Source organism: Peromyscus californicus, unplaced genomic scaffold (assembly GCF_007827085.1).
Source record: "Peromyscus californicus insignis strain IS unplaced genomic scaffold, ASM782708v3 Scaffold_6__1_contigs__length_162567912, whole genome shotgun sequence".
In the NCBI taxonomy this organism is placed as follows: domain Eukaryota; kingdom Metazoa; phylum Chordata; class Mammalia; order Rodentia; family Cricetidae; genus Peromyscus; species Peromyscus californicus.
Window position 1 is genome coordinate 43,972,600 of NW_026294584.1, and position 5,264 is coordinate 43,977,863.

The following is a 5,264-nucleotide window of genomic DNA, read 5'->3' on the forward strand; positions in this document are numbered from 1 at the left end:
GCGGGAGGGAGACACAAATCCTTCGGTGTCTCTTCCCGTGAGTCCTACAATGGTGTCCTACCCACAGCTGTCACTTCATCGAAACCCAGCTGTCCACCAAAGGTCCCATCTCCAAATATCATCATCTGGGGGATTAGCCTTCAGCATGTAGATTTAGGGGTTACACATTCAGCCAACGACACTGAATCTCAACAGCCTTCAGAAGGCTCTGAAGTGTAAGAGAATTAACTACCTGGCATGCTCTTGAGGTAGGGGTATGTTATTGGGGGTGGGGGAGGCGTATTCGTGTGTATGTGCACATGCACCTGTCTCGCCCATGGGTCTTCAGTCTGTTGATCATTGTGATTAGATTTCCTGTAACCTCATTTTTTTTTCATTTGACCTGTGTCCTGTGTTGTGCTAAAAACACTTCCAGTTTTAGTGTGACTTTGTGTATTTGTCCTTATATACCTGTGACTTTCTATGATAAAGGCAGAAGCTGTTACTGTGTCAGTGACATATTATTATGGTCCTTGGCGTCATCAAGAATTCTGCTTCATAACGGGCCGGGGTGGTGAATATCTTTGATCCCAGCACTTGGGAGGCAGAGGCAGGTGGATCTCTGTGAGTTTGAGGCCAGCCTGGTCTACAGAGCGAGTTCCAGGACAGCCAGGGCTACACAGAGAAACCCTGTCTTGAAAAACAAAACAAAACCATTCTGTTTCTCATTTGGAACATTTTTCTCCAAATGTAATATTTTCCGATCCCATTCTCCCTGTCTTGCTTTTGTGTGGCTTTGCCGCCTGTTAACACGTCACAGCTCCCCATTTTGAGCCATTTGGAGTCACGGACTCCGTGTCTCCTGAATACACCTCCAGCTGATGCTCTCTCTGTGGTGAACCTGTGTTTTTCTTTGCGAGGTGAGTGTCTCCTTACGTGTACAGAAATGGCTGACATTTGCTTTAGTAACTATTTTATTGTTCTATTTCCCATGCGCTTTGCTTTAATATGTCGTCTGTTTTCTTGACTCTTTAAAACTGTCTTTGGGTATTTATAAAATTTTGAAAATGTATTCTCTTGTTGCCCTCCATCTCCACGCTGTTCCCCCATATGCTCTTGCACCCACGTTTCTCCTCAGGACACAGTCGCTTTGGATGAGGGGCCACCTACTCCATCAAAGCTTCATCTGAACTGGTAAATCTGCACGACCTTATTCCCAAGTCGGGTCACACTGGGAGATCCTGGGGTTGGGGGGAGGGGTAGCTACGCCAGCACGTGACACAGTCTCAACAACCCTCCCTTTACATCTGTGGTGCTTGCCTCAGACTACATCTTTTCACAAACTGGCAAGGCTGTGGTTTCACCCAAGATTTAGTCATTTCCACGCATGGGCTGTGGCTTGCCCTCGGGCCACACCTAAACGGGAGCTCACGCAGTGCTGTTCTCTCTGGCACGTCTATCCCACGTTGGACTGCAGCTGCTCCCCTTTCAAAGTGTTTTGAATGGAATCATGGCTGCCACTTGCAGGAAATCTGGTGCAAACCAGCTCTTCCATCTCCAGGACACACTCTTCCTTCAGGCTTTCCCTGGTTACTTGTCTGTCTAGCTTCATCATTTGAATGTGTAATTCTGGGCGGTTTTTTTGTTTTGTTTTTTTTTCATGCCTGCAAAGGACTCAGGCTGTTAATGTGTCTTAGTTTCTTCCTGCTTTATTTTGTGGAAGGGAATTTTTATTCTATATTTGATTTTTAAACATACATTACAGCAATTTTAGGTGTTTGCAGTTTCGCATTCGTTTGGAAATGTTCCTCCTCCCTTTCCCAGGCTCACTGACCAGGAAGGGTGAAGAGCGGCCAGTTTGCCGAATTGCTGGCTCAAGAGCGCCCTCTTCTGTTGATCTGAAAGAATTCTGGCATCTTCAATACAATTTTTTGGGGGCAGCCATCTTTTGATTTTACTCTATTAGTTATCACTTTTAATGTTAAAAAAAACCTTCATTGGCTGCTAATAATATTTTATTTCTTGATCTGTGTGGTAATTGCAAGGGTGTGCTCATTTTGTGGAAATTCAATATCTGCACACTTACTATATGTGTAAATTATTTACATATGATGTTATGCTTTAATAAAATGCTAAATATGCACAAGTCCATAATTCTCTAATGGCTAATGGATGAAACATTATTATACTGAGGAAAATTATCTTCTATATTCATCTTTATGGCCAATTCTACCCCCCCCCACATATGTCTGGTCATAAACATATCCTACATGTTTCTCATACTCCCCAACATTATCTGTGCTCATAGAATATGAAGCCAGGGCTGGGAGAGGTGGGGGTAGGGAGTGAGAACAAAGTACAATGATGTGCCCCGTGAGAATGCCATAAAACAAAGCCTGTTACTATCTTAGCTAGAAATGTTAATTAAAAAGAATATGGAGGATGGAAAATATTACTGCATCTATCCTTAGATAGATAGATACAAAGATAATTTTTTTTACATATTTAAAGATTTATTTTCAGTATTTAAGACTACATTTAGGCTTGTGAGTCTGCACACAGGTATGTGTACATGAGTGCAGGTGCCCACAGAGGTCAGAGGTGTCAGATCCTCTGGAACTGGAGTGACAGACAGTTGTAAGCAGCCTGATGTGGGTGCTGAGAATCAAACTCAGGTCGTCTTTCAGAAGAAAAGCAAATGCTCCTATCCACTGAGCCATCTCTCCAGCCCCAAGATACGGCTTTAAAAAAAAAAAAAAACTTCCTTTTTTTATTGATTCTTTGTGTCTTTCACATCATGCATCTCCATCCCATTCATTTTTCCATTCCTTTGCATCCATCCTCTGCCCTTGCAACCTCCCCCACAAAATAAAATAAAATTTAGGAGAAAATAAAAGAAAAATCAATCTCATCATGGAAGCTGTAGTGTGACACAGGTAGAACTTTTGAAAAAGAGATTCATGTTTTTATTTATGTTTGTATGCAGGAAGTGGAGGCCACAAGGTGGCGCTGGAGCCCTTGGAGTTAGACTCACAGGTGGTTGTGAGCATCTGATGTTGTGGACGCTGGGAACTGAACTCTGGTCCTCTGCAAGAGCAGTGAGCACTCTTAACTGATGAAGCATCTCACCAGGCTCATGATAGAACATTTTTAAAAATTATTTTTATATATTTTTCTGCAGAGCTTGAGATCAAACCTTGAGCATCCAGACAAGTGCTACATCCCCAGTGAGACTTACTTCTGTTTTGTTTTGTTTTTGCTTTTTGAGACAGGATTTCTCTGTGTAGCCCTGGCTGTCTTGGATCTCTCTTTCTACACCAGGCTGGCCTCAAACTCACAGAGATCTACCTGCCTCTGCCTTCAAGTACTGGGATTAAAGGCGTGCACCACCACCCGGTTGAGACTGACTTTTTAACATTGGTCTCACTTCATTATTTCATCTTACATTTATTCATACTAATACTTTATTGTTCACCCTATTGAATATTTCACATATATGATTACATTATCTAGAATTACAACTTATTGTTTCTGTTGCTTCCTGTGGGGCTGTCTTTCCATTGCCATAAACTGGGAAATACCCTCCAGGTTAAAGGGGAGCCAGGCAGCGTGGCTTTCACCCCACCGTCTCCCTTGCCTTGTTCCTTCTACCCCTCTGAGTTGCAAGCTCTCCTCGTATTTTAATATATATGTATGGCCATCTCTCACAGTTGTGTCCATTAGGAAAATTAACTGGACGTAGATGAATTAGATAGAAGCATCCAGCTGGATCAGAAGTGTGGCCTGACTTTGTAAACCTTATTTTCCCCTAGCATGCTCAGGGGATTCACTTTCTTTAAAATTAACAAAGACTCACTATTTCCCATTAACTTGCCTCATGGGAACTCTTGCTGCATGTGGCTTCTGCCCCATCAACACCATTCCATTCCCCTTGCTCATAAGTCAGGATCATGGCCACACTCAGGGAGAAAGCCCTGGATGTAGTTCTAGCAACAACCTGTCTGCTTGTGTGTGGCACCCCCGAATGCAGGATGTCTCACCTTCTGCTTGTGACCCATTCATCTCTTCCCTGTGAAGGAATCTCCCCGTCTCCCAGGTCAACATTCCCCTCAGAGCTGGGTCTCCACCAGCAAACACCCTATAGCATCTCTAATCCCGAGGGGAACTCAGTCTCCCTGTCCAGTGTTTTCTCCATCCCATCATCGGTACCATTGGAGTGAAAGTTATCATGAGGGCTCCCTTTATTCACTTCCTCTGTTTTCTCCCACTCTCCCCAGTTCCGTTTGCCTGGCTTTCCCTTCCAGAATGTGAGTGAGCCTTCCCAAGTCAAAGCTCCCTTCCCTCCATGTGTCAGACAGCATCCTTCCCTATGACTCACCTCTCAAAAGCATTCAAGACATACTTACTTCTTGTGACTTCAGTGGCCATCTGCCTGCCTGCCTTTTTCTCAAATCTTTGTATCTTTTTGCTATTTATATTCTCCTTAGATGATCAAATCTAGTTCCTTGACTTAAATATCACTTACATGCTAGTAACTTGCAAATAAATATATCCCCAGGCATCTATTTAGTGCATATTTAACACATATTCATGTGGCTGTCCAATAGATCGCCAAAGCAAGATCTCATTTCCTCTCTTCAGATCTGTTTCTCATCTGTCCCCTTTTGGGTATATGACCCTATCATAAATACAGTCACTCAACCAGGAGCCTCAGATGCATCCGTGATCTTTTCATATTCATTTTTAAAATCCATTAACTGGTATGTGAGTGTGGTCACACGTGTGCCATGGTGTGTGTGTGTGTGAAGGTCGGCATTGTTTCTCCTTTCTCGCCTTGCCAAAACGGGTCTCTCTTGTTTCTATTGCTCTTTGCTCTGTAGTTGGTCCATGAAGTTCTAGTCAAACTCTCCCATCTCTGTCTCCCATCTTGAATGAGGAGTACTGGGATTAGATTCAGGCCTCGGAACTGGACATTTTAGGTGGACTTGTACGGCTAGTGCCTTTTCCCACAGAGCCATCTCCTCCACCACTCTGGTTTCCATCTTCTTGCAAGTCCCTTCTGGTACAAAACGTATCTTCTTAGATCCTACTGCTGGCCGAGTACAGTGGTGTATGCCTGTACTTCGGCACTGAGCAACCTGAAGCAGGAGATGGAGAATCTGAGCCCACCCTGAGCTACATATCGAGGCCCTGTCTCCTAAAACCAAACAATAATCCACTTCTATTTTGTGTCGCAGCACCAAAGCCCCTGACCATCATCCCTTTCTGGTATGGCTTTTTAAATG

At 43.7% G+C, this 5,264-nt stretch overlaps 1 long non-coding RNA gene across 1 annotated transcript; it reads left to right on the forward strand.

Moving 5' to 3' along the window:
• The first annotated feature begins 716 nt into the window (after window positions 1-716).
• On the forward strand, window positions 717-2,119 carry LOC128099907 (uncharacterized). Its single transcript, XR_008214596.1, has 3 exons — window positions 717-899; window positions 1,118-1,173; window positions 1,804-2,119. It is a non-coding gene; the product is annotated as an uncharacterized LOC128099907 (long non-coding RNA).
• The last annotated feature ends 3,145 nt before the right edge of the window (window positions 2,120-5,264 follow it).